This window comes from Ursus americanus, chromosome 24, assembly GCF_024610735.1.
Source record: "Ursus americanus isolate L20-20 chromosome 24, mUrsAme1.1.p, whole genome shotgun sequence".
Taxonomy (NCBI): Eukaryota; Metazoa; Chordata; class Mammalia; order Carnivora; family Ursidae; genus Ursus; species Ursus americanus.
The window spans coordinates 6,744,287-6,764,384 of NC_142150.1; the positions used below are offsets into that span (position 1 = coordinate 6,744,287).

General features: G+C 41.1%; 1 protein-coding gene and 1 long non-coding RNA gene across 4 annotated transcripts in view; one reads left to right on the forward strand and one right to left on the reverse strand.

The window, feature by feature from the left end:
* Nucleotides 1–6,443, reverse strand: part of PIK3C2A (phosphatidylinositol-4-phosphate 3-kinase catalytic subunit type 2 alpha) — a 102,882-nt gene extending 96,439 nt beyond the window's left edge. For all 3 annotated transcript variants that reach the window (XM_045796594.2, XM_045796592.2, XM_045796591.2), the window contains exon 1: nucleotides 6,304–6,443. The gene's annotated coding sequence lies outside the window, so the exon portion shown is untranslated. The remainder of the gene's footprint in view (nucleotides 1–6,303) is intronic.
* Nucleotides 6,444–6,524: 81 nt separating this feature from the next.
* Nucleotides 6,525–17,942, forward strand: LOC148107836 (uncharacterized). The gene is made up of 2 exons (XR_015721537.1): nucleotides 6,525–6,979; nucleotides 7,493–17,942. It is a non-coding gene; the product is annotated as an uncharacterized LOC148107836 (long non-coding RNA).
* The last annotated feature ends 2,156 nt before the right edge of the window (nucleotides 17,943–20,098 follow it).

Consider the following 20,098-nt stretch of genomic DNA (forward strand, 5'->3'; position numbering starts at 1 on the left):
TCTCAAATAAATAAATCTTAAAAAAAAAAAAAGGCAGCTTATCACCAATAATCACATGGGAAGATATTCAATATCATTCTTTAAGGAAATGCAAACCAAAACCACAATGAGATACCACTTCATATCTACTCGAATGACTAAAATTTTAAAAATGGAAAGTAAGTGTTGATAAGGATGTGGAAAAATTGAAACCCTCATACTTTGTTGATGGCAATGTAAGATGGTGCAGCCACTTTGGAAAACACTTTGGTGTCTCCTCAATAAATTAAACATAGAATTTCCATATGACCCAGCAATTCCACTCCTAGATATATACACCCAAAAGAATTAAAACAGAGTAACTGTACACTAATGCTCACAGCAGTACTCACAATAGCTAAAAGGTAGCAGCAGCCCAACTGTCCATCAAAAAACGGATATACAAAATATGGTGTTTTACTGACTCTCAAAAGCATTATGCCAAGTGAAAGAAGTCAGACTCAAAGGTTGGAGCGCCTGGTTGGCTCAATCAGAAGAGCATGTGATTCTTGATCTTGGGGGTGTGAGTTCAAGCCCCACGTTGAGTGTATATTACTAACAAAACAAAACAAAACAAAAACACCTTAAAAAAAAAACTGGGGGAGGAATGACTTCCTGAGTTGCAGATGAACATTTGTTTAAAAAAAAAAGGATGAATATAACATATGATGCCAATTTACAGGACATTCTGGGAAGGCAAAACTACAGGAATAAAAAAAAAATCAGTTGTCTGCTAATGAATTATCGAGCCCTACATCGGAAACCGGGGATGTACTGTATGGTGACTAACATAATATAATAAAAAATCATTAAAAAAAAATCAGTTGTCTGGAGAGTAAGTGAAAGAGACTGATTACAAAGGAGAATAAGGATACTTTTTGGAGTGACAAATATTTTGTATCATAATTGTGGTGGTGGCAATAAAAGCTGTCACAATCTTCAACTTCTACAGCTGATACCTAAAACAAATGAATTTTACTATAAGTAAATTGTATCTCAATAAATCTGATTTTTTAAAAAAACTCTAAATAGTTACAGGGTCATGTCATACATTTCAATACAGGCAGAATTCCAGTCTGACAGATGTCATTATGAGATCCAGGCTATTACATTCCCTGGAGCCAAAGACCACCTTTTCCAAACTCAGCACTGTAGTCTAAAAGATATATACTAAACTAAACTAAAAAGAGAGGTCAGAACAGTAATAAATTATGTTATGAACACATATAAAGGGATTTAATAAATCAACTTGGTTATGGATACTCACAGCACTATGGTTTTGTTTATAAATATAACTGGGTCTCTTTCAGAGCTTATCTTGGGTAAAATACATGCTTCGCATAATTCCCTAACCTGCAAATAAAACATCTGAAAAAATGTTTTCCGGTTTCCTAATTAGACAGGTGTTTTTTCTGTGTATATCACTCCAACATCCACATTCTTTTCCCACCTCACCAGAAGGCAAAGTACCTGCATTGATTTCCCTCTATTGTCGCCTCTCATTTTCCCTACCCTTTTATCTTGAAAGAGGCTTTTGTCTTTGTTTTTCCCTTTCATTCCACAGAACTTAGTTTTTTTTTTTTTAAGTAGGCTCCACACCCAAAATGGGGCTCAAACTCACAACCCCAAAATCAAGAGTCACATGCTCTGACAACTTAGCCAGACCCCATAACAGAACTTTAATACTTGATGTCTCCCTGCCTCCACTGATACTTTCTTGAAGATAAACTACCAATTTCTGTTTTTATAGGAAAATATTTTTTAAATAGCCTATTTCAATTATGATTTCCCATACTGCAAATTTTTTTAACCAATATTCTTAACACTGCCTATTCCTTTTTCTTCTCACAGTCAAATTACTTACCAAACCCCTACTCATTTCACAACAGGAACTCACAATTACTTGGCTGCTTGTTTAGAGTCACCAACTTCTCCTTCAGTTCTCTTAACCATGTTTTCCATGCTACTCAAGCCACAAGTTCACAGCCTATGCTAAGATTTCCTGAATCACCAATGTAAAAGTTCTGACCACTGGCCTCTAAGTTCTTTATTGCAGAGGTCTGATTCTTACCTTACTTCACCTCTGCCCTGTCCTTATTTTTTTCAAACAGAATTCACAAATCCTTCCTTAAACCTGTATTTTATTTTCTCTTATCTAAGTTTTTCCCCAAGTTGTTCCCTGTGCATTGAAATAACTCTGTCCCTGAAACCTCATCACCTTCTTCCTACAGTAACAGTTTAAGATCTAAACTCTTTGCGGCGCCTGGGTGGCTCAGTCGTTAAGTGTATGCCTTCGGCTCAGGTCATGATCCCAGCATTATGTCAAGCCCCACATTGGGCTCCCTGTTCAGTGGGGAGTCTGCTTCTCCCTCTGAGCAGGGAGCTCGGTTCTCCCTCTGCCTGCTACTCCCCCTACTTGTGCTCTCCTTCTCTCTGTCAAATAAATACAATCTTTAAAATGAATGAATGAATGAATGAATGAATGAATAAATAAATAAATAAATAAATAAATAAATAAATAAAATAAATAATAAACTCTTTACTCAAGGGTTGTCTGGCTGGCACAGTGGGTACAGCATGCAGTTCTTGATCTCGCCATGTTGAGTGTAAAGATTAAAAAAAAAGAGAGAGACATAGCTGCTAAACCAATAATAATTGCTTTCAAATCTATTAAAATCAAGAGTGTTTAAAAATCCCATACACAGTCAGCCAGCGTGGCACAGGGAAGCAAAACAAGGGGCTTGACCCCAACATACTGGGGTTCAAAACCTAGTTCTGCCGTTCACTAACTGTAATCATGATTCAGCTGCTTAATCTTCCTGAGCCTAAAATTCATCATCTTTAAGTGAGGACAGTAAGCTTATTTTTTTTTAAATCCCACTCTCAGGATACCTGGGTGGCTCACTGGGTAAGCATCTGCCTTCAGCTCAGGTCATGATCCTAGGGTCCTGGGATGTTGTCCTGCATGGGGAGCCTGCTTCTCCCTCTGTCTGCCACTCCCCCTGCTTGTGCTCACGCGCTGGCACACGTGTGCTCTATCTGACAAATAAATAAAATCTTTAAAGAAATAAAATAAAAATGAAAAATCCTACTCACTTTTGTACCCAAATAGCTAAATTAAAAATCTTAAGAAACCCATAAAATAGTTTAAAATTGCACAAATCTTTTCAGCTGCCTAAAACGTCAATGTGCACTCTCCCATTGTGTTTTGAATCCATCAGTTGTAAATAATGGACTGCAGACAAAAAGAAGGATACGACATATACATAAATGCACAAAACATCAAAACTCTGACTCCAGCAGGGAACAGGGAAAACAAATTTTCTTCTAGTCTCACTTTAAGCCTGTGAACAACCTGAAAGATATCCTATAGCAATATCATTCCCAAGTATAACCATAATCCCAATAAAAAAAGATTCATGTATGAATACCATCAAAATGATAAATTATAAATTACTGGTAATACATTTCTTATAGGAGTTGCTTTTGTTTTTCAAGCAGGAATCCAAGATAGAAAAGCAGAGTTTTCATACTGTGTATCTGCATTGTTCAATATGGTAGCTACTAACTACAAGCAGCTATTGAGTGCTTGAAACGTGCCCAGTCCAAAGTGAGATGTGTAAGATAGACACCAGATTTCAAAGATGTACCAAAAACAAAAACAAAAAAAAAGGTAAAATATCTTACATAAGTGGCTCTCATTTAGTATTTCTACTGGACAGCATTAACTTAGATATAAACTCCTAAATTAAAAAATGGGTACCAGAGTAAGCAGCTTGCTTAATATATCTCACTGCTTGGTAGTATCACAGCAAGGTCTGGAAACTGATCACTTTTTTTTTTTAATTTTATTTATTCATTTGAGAGAGAGACAGCACAAGTGGAGGGGAGGGGCAGAGGGAGAGGAAGCAGCAGCTTTCCTGCTGAGCAGGGAGCCCATAGGGTTTGATCCTGGGATCATGACCTGAGCGAAAGGCAGACACTTAACCTTAACCAACTGAGCCACCCAGGCACCCCAGAACCTGATCACCCTATCCCACCCTCATTAACAGAAGAAATTCATCCTTTAAGACTCAATTTGAGCATCATCTTCCTTATATGCACTCATTCCCCTTCTCTAGCCCATGTGATCACATTCTTTTTAGTACTATGAATTTACTGCTGCCCTTATAACCATACTGTCATAATCTGTGTGTATCATTTTTTCTATCCCTCAAACCACTGCAGTGCCAGGCATCCTTGCAGGCCCTCTGAAAACAAAATCTTTCAGAGAATTAATTTTTAGCCGTACTCAGATACAACAAATCAAATCATGTACTATGTAAATGCAGAGTACTAAAACTAATTCACCTTTATCATGTACCTGCCTTAATTTATTCTTGAAACATGGGAAATATAATAAAATGGATAATTTTTATTATCAAAGTAAGTAACAAAAGCATTAAAAAAAAGTGCTTTGCACTGCTGCTCTGAAAAGTTTGGTCTGATGCTCTGATAACTCTGAACTCTTGGGAAATTCAACACCCTCTTTAGGTGTTAAGTTCACTTATTGAATGTGCTTACAAGTGCAAAAACATTCTGCTAGATTAAAGAAGGATTCCTGGACATGGAACTGATGCAACAATCTTCAACAGAAAATTTTAGAACCATTCATGACAGAAGGGAGAAACAAAGAATCAGATGCTTAATACACAGCTAATTACTTAGTTTCTAACTCCTAAATACAAGCACATCAACTTTCATGTTCCATGAAACAGAAAAAGTTGTGAAACCTATGGATGAAAACATTAAAATACATTGCTTGCCAAGAAAAACTGCAAGCAACATGCACGCAAAACAGATTTTCATAAGAAAAGAAATGCTTCAGAATATTCAGGTAAAATTACTTGTAGAAATATCTCAATATATATATATATATATATATGCTTGGTAGCTATCTAAAGTCACTTTTGAATTAAGTTTAACAGTAATATCTATTCTCAGTCATAATGCTTTTCAGTACTCAAAAATGGTCTTACTATTAAACTAGCGATTATCTTCAACTGAATAGACCTCAACTAGGTCTAATTTGCCACGGTGAACAAGAGCACTAACACCAAGTATGGCACAATGCTAAAAGGAATCTCCTGTGAGGACTTAATCACAAGCCAAGGAGGCAAAGGTACAAAGTCTCTTCTGGAATCAGTGTTCCCGGACCTCCAGACTTCCCCTTTATGTCTTCACAGCTCTTCTAACAGCTTTCCTTTTTCTACATCTCTTCTAAGCTGTGGCTTTGATACTCCAATATATTAAACAATTTTCCCAGCTCAGCTTTTCCGACACCCACCGGAAAAGATTTTAGGGTACCTCTTTAATAGGTAATCTTGTTCAAAGACGAAGACCTCCTTCCTTACTCTCAATTCAACACCCACTGTTCAAAATAAAACTATAATTACAACCCCAACTTCTATCAGGCTAATTAACAGAAGGGAAGAAGGCTCTCTCTTCTACGTTCTTTATCCCCAGACTTTCCTCCTCAGTTTTTTTCCCCCATTTCCCTCCTCAATCCCTGCTCCCCCCGAAAAAATTTCCACAGCTAGAGAATCTCCTTTTTAAAGCCAAACCATTTAGTGAGGAAAATAAGTATGTGATTTTTTTCTTCAATTATGTATTGTTCCTCCGTCACTCAGGAAGAGTTAAGCAAATATTTTTAATCTGACCGCACTCCCGGAAAGATGATGCGCTAAACACACACTTAAATAATACTGTTTTCCCGAGGCAAGTGGATTCGCGGCAAAAAGGCAAACGGGGAGAAGTGAGAAGAAAAAAATCATTATCCCAAAAGCTGGAGATGGGACAAGGAGGTGAAGCGGGGGGCAGAGCTGAGAAGTGCAACACACTTCGCCAGAATCTAACAACTCAACAAGAGAATAGGACCGGTCACAGTGACTCCGGCCCCGTACTGAAGGACAGGGGTGGGGGTGGGGGTCTCCCCTCCTCCTTGGGACAAAACTAACTCCCAGGCACACCACCTCCCAGCCCCCGCCAAGAGGGGCCTAAAGGGGGCCCCGGCCCCTCGCACCTTAGGCGGGGCTGTCAAAAACGGTCTGGGTGGAAGCAAGGCCCGGGGGAGGTGAGTCGGACTGGGGCAACGCCAAGAGTACTAGATGGGGGGTCAAAGGCGGGCACCCGCGGACTGGGGGCCGCGGCAAGGGACCCTCCCATCCTGGGCTCCCCAGGGTCCCTCGCTGCCCTTGGACAGCAGGGTCCCAGGTATCTGCCCCCGCCACACCGACCACTCCTCACCTCACGCTGCCCGAGCCTCTGCCTCCACCACAACCCAAGCCGCCACAGCAGCCACGGTCCGAGCCATTTCCCTCCCGGCCGCCTCAGCCGCCGCCAAGAGTCTCGGCGGACTCCGAGGCCAGCCAAGCACCAGACGTCACTTCCGACCAGGGAAGCACCGCCTTCCGAGCCCAGGCTTCTAGCGGATTGGCTGGTACAGACGGCCTACCTGAGTAGTGGGCGGGGCTTGGGCGCGTCCCGCGAGGCTAGAGCTCGGGTAGTGGGGGGCCTGGTTGAGGCTTCCCCTGGGAAATGCCGAGTTGGCTCAAGACGTTTTTGTAGCACCAGACCAGGGGCTGGGGGTGAACCTTCGGGGACCCCAGCCGGTCTCTTCGGCCCGGCGTCCGCCAACCGCCGAAGTACTCTATTGTTCCCGTGCCCTCTCCAGGGACTCGGCAGTCTCCTCCAGCCTGGCTGTGTTTCCCAGATTCGTGGTTTTGGCCCCAGGCCGCGGCGAGGTTAGTTTGTGACTGGAAAACTGAAAGGAACAGGCAAGATATAAAATCATGCACTCCAAGCAGCATTTACCGACTGCTCACGGTGGATCAGGTGCTGTGGGGCGTGTAATTAGCAGCCCATCACGTGGATTGCGTAAAGCTCTTTCACATCGGTGTCTCATTTAATCCTCCTCAGCCAGGTAAGGAAGATAGCTCAATGATAACTCACAGCCAGACGGCTCTTCTCCACATTACCAAGTATCTTTGCATACAATCTCCAAATAATGCCTGCCTCATGAGACTTGAATGAGATTATGCTTGTAAAGTTTAGGCCTTACATGTCCGATTTTAAAATTACATAACCATGTCAAGCAGATAGGAAAATTATCCCCATTTATAGATAATGAAGCTGGGAGCAGGATTCAAATTCAGTTCTGACTACAATTGGTAGCATTTTACAACAGATTGTCCCTTAAACAGTAAGAGAAGGGGATACCCTCCTTCCACAGGCTTACAATCTAATGTGGTAGACTGATTTGGGCTGCAATTCTCAGTAAAAAACGACCACAACAAAAATACATTTTTTTTTAAATTGTGAGAAGGCTGTAAGTAGAAACTTCCTCCAACAAGTAATGGGAAAAATCTTTTCTCTCTCTCTCTCTCTTTCTCTCTCTCCCTCTCTCTCTCTTTTTTTTTTTTTTTTTTTTTTTTAGGGTGGATGTGAAATGGATGAAACCCTCTCATCACTCTAATAAACATGTCTACACCTCCCAGGAAATGAGACTGGACAGAGTTGCTACTCTATGGAGAAGCCTAGAAGCAACTGTATTCCTTGAGGCTGTGCCTACCAGCTCTTGTTCACCCACCCTTCCTACTCCTAGGTTTCCATCTCTTCCTCCCCTCCCCCCCACTTCCAGGCAGACTTTACACACCCTAGAAGAATGTCCCTTAGGAATCTGTTTAGTTCCACAACATTGTTCTGCTTTATCTTCTCATCAAAGGAGGAATTTCTAGAATTGGCAGCTCTTTCACAAGATTAAAAGGGGAGGGGAAAACGATTTATCTCAGCTGGTTTCCTAGCTTCTGCTCCAGAACTGAGTGTGCCTTCAGAAAAGAAGGAAGAGGCTTTGAGAGAACACTGTGTCTTTTGGGAAGATGAACTGTTTGACTTTTTTTTTTTTATCTTTCTTATATTTTTTTCTTATGAGAAATATTTTCTCTGGGTCCCAGCAGCACAAGGCCCTTGATGAGTGACTTTATTATGCCTCTCAAATGGCCAATACTTAGTAGCCTCTGATTGACGAGAAAGGTCCCAATAAGAAGAGAAGGGAGTTTGATGTTTCTCCAGATTCCAAAAAACCAGCATTCACAAATTGCCAGGTGTCAAGAGTCTGACCTAGTAGTCATCCCTTAGCAGCTCATCTCTCTGGCAACGGGTGTATGAAGATGGATGTGTCAGCAGTAGAAACACAAATTTTTAGGACAGACTGGTGCTGCTGTCATTTGGAACCGAAGAGAACATAGCTGGCAGCCATTTCTCTCTCTCCTACTAGCTTCAATATTAAGATTTGAAAGTAGAGAAAAGAATTGAGGAGGAGGCATTATATTTTTAAGTGTTCCAATCCCAACCTCCCACAGAGAACTTAACAGCACCACAAATATTCCCAAACTTCTTCTAGCACCAAATGAGAAATGGGCAACCTTGTCTTACTATAGGTATTAAAAAAAAAAAAAAAAAAAAGAGTGGCTGATATTTACTGAGCATTTGCTAAGGTCAGGCCCTCTTCTTAGTTACAAGTCACTGAGCTCCTCTAACAACTTTAAATAGTGGTGCCATTATTATAGCCTCATTTCGTAGCTGAGAAATTTGAAGAACAGAGAGGATAAGGAATTTGCCTATAGTCGCACAAATACTAAATGGTACCACTGGATTCCAAACGCAGGTCTAACTGTAAGGCCCATGCTCTTTTATCTTCACTCTGCCCCCAAAAGGCCATGGAGATTTTAACAGCAATAAAATAGCAACTAAAGGCCATTTATCGGTAAACCAGTTCTTCACTTTCTTTTCCCAATGTTGAATCCCCAACCCTGCTGGGTCCTATACCACACAACTTAAAACCTGTGGTTTCTACTTCTTAGAGATCACCTAAGGCAGATAACACCGTCATAGAGAAATGACATTAAGAACATTAAATGTGTAATAGCCGAACTATAGAAAGCGCCCAGATGTCCATCAACTGATGAATGGATAAAGAAGATGTGGTATATAAATATACAATGGAATACTACTCAGCCAACAGAAAGACAAATCTTGCCATTTACAATGACGTGGATGGAGCTAGAGTGTATAATGCTAAGTGAGATAAGTCAGAGAAAGAAAAATACCATATGATTTCTCTCATAGGTGGAATTTAAAAAACAGAACGGATGAACATACAGGATGGGGGAAAAGAGAGAGAGAAACAAATCATGAGAGACTCTTAATGATAGAGAACCAACAGCGTTGATGGAAGGAGGTGGGTGAGGGATGGGCTAGATGAGGGATGGGTATTAAGGAGGGCACTTGTTATGATGAACACTGGGTGTTCTATGTAAGTGATGAACCACTGAACTCTACACCTGAAACCAATATTGAACTGTATTGTCAACTAACTAGAATTTAGACACCACACACACACACATTAAATGTGTAGATAAAGAAAGGATATGAAGTTTGTAGAGGAATAGGAAATGTTTGCCTTGTCATTCATTCAGCAAAATAAAAGTATTGAGCCCCTGTTTTCAATATATCAGGCACTATTGTCTGTGCTGGGGATACAGTAGTGAGCGAGACGAGTGTCCCTGCTCTCATAGAGCTTAGAGTCCAAGTTCAACAGGGGAGACAAACATTAAACACCTAATTAGTCATTTATCTAAATTGTGGTAAGTGGTATGAAGAAAAACTACAGGGCTCTTTGTTTTAGAATGGAAGGCAGAAAGGCCTTCCCTGAGGAAGTGGCGTTGAGCTGAGATCTAAGGGATGAGTAGAAATTGAGTGAGGATGAAGTAGAAAGCACCCCAGGCAGAGGGACAGTGTGTGCAAAGACATTGAGGGAGGAAGGAGCGTAGTTCAACTGAGGAACTGGGAAGCTAGTGTTGCTGTTGTACTGGGAACAAGAGGGAAGTGGCTTTAGATTTGGTGGTGAGGCAAGCAGATCATGCTGGGCCTGGGAGGTTATATTAAGAATTTAGGTCTTTATCCTAAGAATGAGGAGAAGGAGTTTCAACTCTCAAATGATCCAAGTTGCATTTTCAAAAAGATTTCTTACGGCTGGATAGAGCATAGAGCATGTATCGGAGTGAGGCTACAGAGGATTTAGGCAGCCCAGTTTGGGGGTTATTGCAACAATCTAGGGAAGTGATGATGGTGGCTTGAACTTTGCGTAAGGCACAGTAAATATAAAGCTGAGCCAGGGCTTTTGTCCTTGGAGAGAGTCAAGTAGAGGAGAGAGATTTAGAAAAAAGTATGATGTAGTGAGCATTACTAGAGATATGTTTAAGTAACTGGAAGCTTGGGGAAAAAGAGGGGAGGATGGAAGGTAATTAGTTATCTATTGCTGCGTATCAAATTACCCCAAAACTCAGTAGCTTAAAGCAACAAAAATTAAATATCTCACAGTTCCTTTGGTCAGGAATCCAGGTGTGGCTTAGATGAACAATTCTGCTTTAAAGTTTCCTTTTTTTTTAAAGATTTTATTTATTTATTTGACAGGGAGAGCCAGCGAGAGAGGGAACACAAGCAGGGGGAGTGGGAGAGGAAGAAGCAGGCTGTTAGTGAAGGAGCCTGATGTGGGGCTCAAACCCAGAACGCTGGGATCACGCCCTGAGCCGAAGGCAGATGCTTAACCACTGTGCTACCCAGGTGCCCCTGCTTTAAAGTTTCTCATGAGGTTACAGTCAAGCTATCTGTTGCTGGTCTCACCTAAAAACTTGAATGAAGAGAGATCCACTTTCATTTTCACCCATGGGGTTGTTAGAAGGTCTTGATCTCTTGAAACATGGGTCTCTCCACAGGGCTGCCTCACAACATGGCAGCTGGTTTCCCCCAACATAAATGACCAGGAGAGAGCAACAGTGTGTGAGAGAAAGCATCCCTGAACAGAAGCTACAGTCTCTGTAACCTAATCTCAGAAGTGAGGTCCCATCACTTCTGCCGTACTCTATTCATTAGCAGAGTCAGTAAGTCCAAGTCCATGTTCAAGAGGAGGGGAATGCACAAAGGTGAGGCATACATGAAGACTTGCATACTAGGAGGTGAGGGATCACTGGGAGCCATCCTAGAAGCTGGCCACCATAGCAGGTTTCACAGAAGAGGTAGCACTTGAAGTGGTTATATTGGAGTTTTTCAGGAGCATCTCAGGAGGAAGGGCATTCTAGGCAAAGAAAAGGCTATGTGAAAGATACAGACGTATCTTTCTATAAATTTACTTCTATGACTTCTACCAGTATACTTGCATCTTTGTGAAAAGAAAGATATATACAAGGATATTCACTGAAGCATTATCATATTAGTTTGCTAGGGCTGCCATAACAAAGTACCACAAACTGAGCGGCTTAAACATTTATTGTCTCACAGTCCTGGAGGCTAGAAGTCTGAAATCAATGTGTTGGCAAGGTTGGTTCATTCTGACAGCCATAAGGAAAGTATCTGTTCTGGGCCTCTTTCCTTGGCTTACAGATGGCTATTGTCTCCCTGTGTCTTCTTATCATCTTCCCTCTTAAATGTCTCTGTCCAACCTTACCCTTCTTATAAGGATACCAGTCAGATTGTATTAGGGCCACCCTAAATGACCTCATTTTAACTTGATTATAAGGAACCTATCTCCAAATAAGGTCACATTCTAAGATATTAAGGGTTAGGACTTCAACATTTGAATTTTGGGGGTAACACAATTCAACCCATAATAATTATAGAGTAGGAAAAGAGTAAAAGCAACCTAAATTTCCAACAATAGGGAATGGGTTAAATAGGTTATGCTATGTCATAAAATGGGAAATGGAATGCTATGTAGCTGTTGAAAAGATGGACTGATAAGAAAAAAAATTCCGATGTGGAATAATCTTCAATATTTTGTTAAAGGAAAAAGCCAAGTTGCCACATAGTTTATGAAATGCTAGTATTTATGTAGAAAAACTAGAGTGTGCTGTAACAAAATAGGATACCTTGGGAAGGACGCCCAAGAAATTGATAGTGTGTCTGTGTCTGTGAAGAACTCCGGAGAGGCTGGAAGTCAGCATATAGGAGGGAGCCTTCCTTTTTACTGTAGACTCCTTTTGTACAGGTTGATTTTGTTACCATGAGCATGTATTACTTTCAAATTAAAAAAGAGGAAAATATAAGAGCTTAGTAATTTTGGCATGAAAATGGATGCTAATAATTTTTATTAGAAACTGAGTGACAAAAGAAAAGGTGGTTGATTTGGAAGTATGTGGAGTTGTGCAGATTCAGAGGGTATGATGAAGGATGGGGTTGTGATTAGTTCTTACATTATAAACCTGTTTTAAGGTTGTGGTGGGGTGTTTTATGTTATCAGTCCTTCAAGGATTTTCTAGTCCAGGATTTTCTAGCATAATCCTAATATTAGATTCAGTTGGGTTCAATAAATGTTAATTGTGATCAGCCAGAAGCCAGTCTGGGTACAAGGGAAACAAAGATGAATACAGTATGATCCTGCCCTTGAAAAGCCTATGGTCTAGTAAACCCAAAAGCAGAAAAGAAAAAACACAAAAGGTACACAAATAGAAAACGTCAATACACTGTGGTAAAAGTTATGGTGAAATTGCACACTGGTGCCAACAGAGGAGCACCCGGCCCCACTGGAGAAGAGGAAGTAGCTCTGAAGACTGAGTAAGGCATTAATTAGGTAAGGGTAGGAAATAATGCTTCAGACAGAGATGAAAGCATGAGGACTGCTACAAAGGACTCAAAATAGCTCAGGATATTTGGGACTACATGGAATTTAAATATTTCCAATAACAGCAACCATGTAAGTCGGTGGCTGAAAGATTTTTAAAATCTGTTGAGCTTTGTAAATTTTTTCACATGGATATATTAACAGATTTTTTTAACCCATTGTCCCATATGATGGGTCCTGATTTTTAATTATGGTCACTAAGCTGACAGTAATCTCCTTGTCATCTGAAATCCTAACATCTAATTACTTACTCAGTTTAGACCTCAATTACCTCCTATCTCAGAGTGTTTTCAAATTGTTTTATAATTATAGCTTCCTTCTATCTATTGAGGTCTTACTGTTAGGCATTGTGTTCAGCATTACAGATACTGTTTTATTTAGTCCAAAGCCTAAGCTTTTTACCACTACCATCCTCAACTTCTCCCAGACAAGATCATAAACTCCCTGAGGGCAGAAATCAAAGTTTAAATGTTTTCCCTTTTCATAGTTTCCCTACCCAGTCTCTCTCCCACTTAACTCCCTGCGTGTATAACTTCCCTTGACCTTATACCCCCTCCAGCTTCTGCCTCATTTCTTTGTTTCTGACTATAACAAAACTCAGAAGAATTGTCTATACTTGCTGGCTTTCTTATCCCACTGGGCTTTCATCCCCTCCATATTCTGAAATGTCTGCTACCAAGTCACTGTTGACGCACATCTTTCCGAAATCAGATCAACTCTGTCTTCGTCCTTCTGGACCACTCAGCAGTTTTTGACATTAGCGATCACTCCCTCCTAGAAACACTTTTTGCTCTTTAGGCTTTCATGATGCCAAGTCCACTTTATTTTCCTTCAGCCTTTCCTGCCTGCATCTCAGTCTCTTATTAGCTCCTTCCTTTTTATCAGACTTCCAAAAGTTGGAGTGCACCAAGACTTAATCTTCAACTCTTTTTTCTTTGTTTATACTGTCTAACTATGTGATCTCATCAAGTCTTATGGTTTTAAATACCATTCCTAGGCCAATGATTCTCAAATTTATATCTCCAGTCCCTGACTTCTCCCCTGAAGCCTAGACTTGTGTAACCATGTACTTGGTATCTCCATTTGGATGTTGGATGGACAACTCAAAATTAAGCACAGATTAAAAACTCAATTATGGAACACCAGGGCGGTTCAGTGGGTTGAGCATGGGCCTTCAGCTCATGTCATGATCCCACCATCCTGGGATCGAGTCCCAGGATGGGCTCCTTGCTCGGCGGGGAGCCTGCTTCTCCCTCTGCCTGCTGCTCCCTGTGCTTGTACTCTCTCTCTGGAAATAAATAAATAAAATCTTTAAAAAAAAAACACAACTCTTAATTATTACACCACATCTGTTTCCCACTTCCCCATCCCCTCAGCCCCCCATCCATCTCCATAATTGGCACCATCAGCCTAGTTAACATAGGCCAAATGGTTAGGAGTTATCCTTGATTCCTCTCATTTCCTCACATTTCGTTCAGTAAATTCTACTCGCTGTACCTCTAAAATATACCCTATTGTCTAAACTGACCCTCTTTGCCATCTCACTGCTGTAATCTGGTGCAAGCTACCATCTTAATGGGCCTTCCTTTATCTAGTCTTGCTCCATTAAGTTTGTCCTCCAAGCGGTAATTGGAGTGATTTTAAGTGGTAAATCAGATCACCCTACTCCTGACTAAAACTGTAGTAGCTTCCCACTGCACTGAGAATAAACCTAGTCTTTACTTACAAAGCCTTGCACTATCTGATCTTGTTTACCTCTCTTCAGTGGCTCTGTAACTTGCTTACTATGTTTCAGCGGCTGCGGCCTTCTTTCCATTCCTAAATAGATAAGAACACGTAAGCTCAATCCTGCTCTAATGACTTTACACTAGCTCTTTCCTTTGTCTGGAATGCTGTCCTTTGGGTTTGGCTGGCTCCTTTTCGTCATTCAGATCTCTGCTTAAATGTCACCTGCTTAAGGGTACCTGGGTGGCTCAGTTGGTTAAGTGTTCGGCTCAGGTCACCATCTCAGGGTCAGAATCTCAGGGCTGTCAGATCAAGCCCTGCCTAGCGTTCTGCCCCCAGTGTGGAGTCTGCTTGAGATTCTCTCCCTGTCCCTCTGCCCATCCCCCTGCTCACGCACATGCTCTCTCTCGCGCGCCCTTTAAAATAAAATAAATAGGGGCGCCTGGGTGGCACAGCGGTTAAGCGTCTGCCGTTGACTCAGGGCGTGATCCCGGCATTATGGGATCGAGCCCCACATCAGGCTCCTCCGCTATGAGCCTGCTTCTTCCTCTCCCACTCTCCCTGCTTGTGTTCCCTCTTTCGCTGGCTGTCTCTCTCTCTGTCAAATAAATAAAATCTTTAAAAAATAATAATAATAAAATAAAATAAAATAAATAAATAAAAATCTTTAAAAAAAAAATGTCACCTGCTTAGAACTTACCCGACTACCCAATCTAAAATAGCCATCTGGTCCTCGTGTACATAACGTCACTTTATTTTAATGCTCTGTGAAGCATCAATCACCTCCTGATACTTTAAAAAATTTATTTTAGTTGGGGCACCTGGGTGGCTCAGGCCATGATCCCAGCGTCCTGGGATTGAATCCTGCGTCGGGCTCCCTGCTCCTCAGGGAGCCTGCCTCTCCCTCTCCCTCTGTCTGCTGCTCCCCATGCTTATGCTCACTCTCTCTCTGTCAAATAAATAAATAAAATCTTTTAAAAAAAATCATGTTTGTCTTCTACACTAGAAGGTAAACTCAATGACAGCGGGGGCTTGTCCTATTCACCACAAATTCCTATACATTTAGAGCAGTGCCTGGCACAGAGCAGGAATTTAATAATTATTGGCTGAATGAGTGAATTTACTTCTATTTATATTTAATATCTTCCTCCTTCCGGTTAAAATGACTGTTAAGACCTATGTCTTAAAGGACTTAGAAGTGAATGTGAATTATGAAAGAAAATATTATTTAAATGAAAGTCCTGCTTTGTAAACCAAGGGTGGAGAGCATTTATACTGCCGCTGAAACAGTAAAAAAGATTCCGTTGAGAGTTACTGTATAAAACATAAAATTAAGTGGGAAACTTTTCAAGGAAGAACTATCAACTGTTTCCTTCATGTGCTTCAAAAAGGATATCAATTTTGTGCATCATAAAAGTTATATGTGTAGGCAATGACTCACAAGAGGAATAGCCAACCTACTCTTTTCTCTCCTCCTCTCCCCTCCCTATAAATATCATAAAGAAACAGCTATGACAGGCACTTGAAAGAGCAGCTAACATTTTCTGAGAGCTCACTGTGTGGTAGATTCTCAAAGTCTAACGGATTAGCGGATTAACTCGTTTATTCTTCACAACAACCCGATGAGGAAGGAATTATTATAATTCCCATTTTCAGATATGAGGCACAGAGAGGTTAAGTAACTTGCGTGGGTCATACAAGGAGTGGTAGAGCAGGGCAAGCGGACCCCAGTGCCCAAGCTCGTAATCATCTACCATGCTCTCCTAGGGGATGGCATTTCAATGTGCATGAATGTTTGTCACCACTGTAGTCCTCTTTGAGACTACGGAGGAGGGTTAAGGAAAAATACATGGCGGTGTGGAGGGAAGTGTCAAACCAGATAACCCACAGGTTTTCCTTTTTTGAACCATGGACCTTTCACTAGTCAGGTGAAGTCTATAGACTCTTTTTTGAACTAATGTTTTTATGGCAAAACTAAAATACAATTGGAAACCAATTACATTGAAATATAGTTCTCAAAATATTAAGTCAGCATTTGCTGTAATAACATACATGCTTCCTTATTCAGGTACTAACTAAGATCTAATACCAGGTCTAGTGACTACCATTATTTCATAGTAGTATGAGCATAAATGATATTTCAAGATATTTTTAAGTGCTATAATGTGACGTAGAAATATTTCTTGGGATATCTATGGTGACAAAGTCACAGGTACTTCTAATACTATTGTGACTTTTTGCCTACATTAGTAATGGAAGAAATTGATAAATTTCTGCTAAAGGTTGATAAAAATAAAGATGTTATTTTTTCTTAAGTTTTTATTTAAATTTTAGTTAACATACATTAGTTTCAGGTGTACAATATAGTGATTCCACACTTCCATACAACACCAGGGGGCTTATCACAAGTGCACACCTTAGTCCCCATCACCTATTTAACCCATCCTCCCCACCTCGCCCTGTACCCCACCCCTCACCCCCTACCCTTGGAACCATCAGTTTGTTCTCTATAGTTAAGAGTCTGTTCCTTGTTTTTCCTCTCTTGTTTTTCCTTTTGCTCATTTGTTTTGTTTCTTGAATTCCACATATGATATTCCACAGTGATATTATATGGTATATGTCTTTCTCTGACTGATTTATTTTGCTTAGCATAATACTCTCTAGCTCCAAAGTTTATAGCAGCATTATCTACAATAGCAAAATTATAAAAACAGCCCAAGTGTCCACTGACTGATAAAGGGATAATTATACACACACACACACACACACACACACACACACACACACACACACTGGAATATTACTTAGCCATAAAAAAAGAATGAAATCTTGCCATTTGCAATGATGTGGATGGAGCTGGAGAGTATTATGCTAAGATATCATAGTTTTTATTTCATTTTTAAATTTTTTGAAAGATTTTTTTTATTTTAGAGAGAGAGTGTGCATGAGTGGGGGGAGGGGCAGAGGGAGAAGAAGAGGAAGAATCTCCAGCATACTCTGCTCTGAGCACAGGCCCCAGTGAGGGGCTCAATCCCAGGACCCTGAGATCCTGACTTGAGCTGAAATCAAGAGTCTGATGCTCTTGGGTGACTGAGCCACCCAAGTGCTCCAAGGATCATAGTTTTTAAACATAAAACTAGCCAGAGTCTCAATTGGGAAGTAGATGCCACCCTTAATGCATTTTGATAACTAAGGCTCCAGTTCCTAGAGGTTTTTCTCTAGAGCAAAGAGAAAAATTCCAAAACAGCACAGTTTCAACAAAAACAGCACGGATCCAGAAGGAACCAGACCAAAGGCGAGTACCGTTTCAGTAGTAACAGCCTGGTTATGAAGGAACCAGACCAAAGGGTAGCATAGTTTAAATAGGAAGGGTCGGTTCCAAACAAGAAGTGAAGAAGGCCAGCACCGTTCCAACAGCAACAGTCAGATTGGGTAAAGGAGTCAGAACAAAGGCCAAATGAGTACTTTCAGGAAAAAAAAAGAAGTCTTAAAACAGATCCCAATAAAACCCAGAGAGCTCAAACACAAAAAGAGTGGTTCTTGAAAGCCAGAAGAGTTACCTTCAAACTCTGAGGTTGGTGAGGAAGGAGTGAGCCTAGTTGCCTTTGTGGGTACTGGCACGTGTTTGCTCACCAGCTTCAGAGTTGTTGGGAGTCTTCTCTGAATCCCTTTTGATCCCCAAGTAATGTCAACCTTAAAAATAAAACTTTGTTGTTTTATAAGTAATAAAAAGTTTTTTGGTTTTTTTTTTTTTTTTTTCAGGAACAACAGAGATTTGAAATCTAGATAAGCAAGCTACAGCAAAACCATAGGCATGTCTGGAGAGCAAAGGAGAGGACTGCTCTTTTATAGAGGAAAGGGGGGAGCTGGGAGGGCTGTCATAAACAATAGGTCTGCCACTGTAAAGTGGGAGTTCTAAATATAGTGGCTTTTCATTGTCTAAGTTGTGACCATCTCTCATTGGCTGGGCTGTTCTGCTCAGCTGTTTTCTTCCTTCTGCTGGGGTGTTAAAGTAATATCCATGTACAAGGTGAGTTTTCCTGGTAAGTCTGAAACCACAGGCAGGTTGCCTTGGATTGATCCCAAGGTTTGGACTCTTCAGGGCTCACTGGGGCCTCAGGTGGGGACTAGAAGTGGTAGAAAGACAAGGCAGGAGGCATGGTGATAAACAAAGTGCACATGAGCCAGCCTTTCCCAACACACAGGCAGGTTCTCTAGGATCGGTCCTGTATATGAACACTCAATGCTCTTCAGCGCCAACGGTGGGGACAGAGGGCTGGTGGAGAGTGGGCGGGTGCTGCTGCCATGGGCCATGTGGGGCAGGCTACTGGAATGGTAGCCTTGGTGAGGGCTGGGCTCCCGTGGGTGCAAGGGCCACGACCACCCCATGCCACCTATGAGCCCCCATGGGCCAGGTGCAGGAGGGTCTTTGCTAGCCACTGCAGGCTGTAATGGCACTCCACCAACCCCAAGATGTAATTTTTTTCTCCCTAATCCAAGGCCATCATAGGCTTTCTGAGTTCTGTCCATGGATTTCTTGGGGGTTACTTAAGGGGAGGGGAGGTCTATGGACCTCAGGTTAAGAATCACTGTCAGCCAAAGCTAGGAGCAGTTTCTGGTAACCCAGTGTATGGACAAGAAGTGGATATAGAAGAGGCCAGGCAACTGACCAGGAATTTCTGGATTCAGCATTGTGGATTGATTATTACCTCCCATAAGCCTGTTGATTGACAATGCAAAAATTAAATGAATTAAAACTTGTTCTGTGATATCTGAGAATAATTTTTTAAAGATTTTATTTATTTATTTGACAGAGAGAGAGTGTGTGTGCCTGTAGTCAGAGAGGGGGAGGGGCAGGCAGAAGGAGAGAGAGAGAACAGGCTCCCCACTGAGCAGAGAACCTGGAATGATGACCCAAGCCAAAGGCAGACACTTAACTGAGACACCCAGGCACCCCTGAGAATAGTTTCTTAAATGTGCTTCTAACATTTCCTGAAATATAGTTATTACCTGAATTTTAAAAATTAAAGCAAATTTGGGGAAAAATAAAATAAAAATGGATAGGAGTCTATTTTTGGCATCTTGAGGATCTATAGCTTTGGTACAAATGAGTGCTTTGGCGTGATCAGTGCACTCTGATGGCAAGCCTTCCTCATTCTGCGACTCCCTACTCCCCAGTAGGGTTGTTTGTGGTTAGCAAACAACAATATGGAGACCAGAGAACAATTTCAGAGTATGTGTGGGACAACCCAAGGTGACCAGAAGTATACTGAAGCCCTACGGTGATGGGGGCACAGATCAGCACAATGTGGATAGGAACATAAATGTGACATCATTCACCACTAGAATTCGAAAAGTCAGAAGAAATTTGAACTGTATTGAAACTGTATCTTCCTATTACTAGGAAGCTTTGTAATAACAACTTCTAACATGAATGTTTACTATGTGTCAGGCACAGTTTGAAACACTTCATATGCACTAACATGTTTAATTCTTAGAGCAAACTTAAGAGCTAGGTGCTATTATCTTCATTTTACAATTGAGGAGATGGAGATACAGAGAGGTAGAAGTATATTCTTGACTCTGCTTAAATGCTCTATTGACTATATACTAGCTGCTCTAACATAAACTTTGAAATCT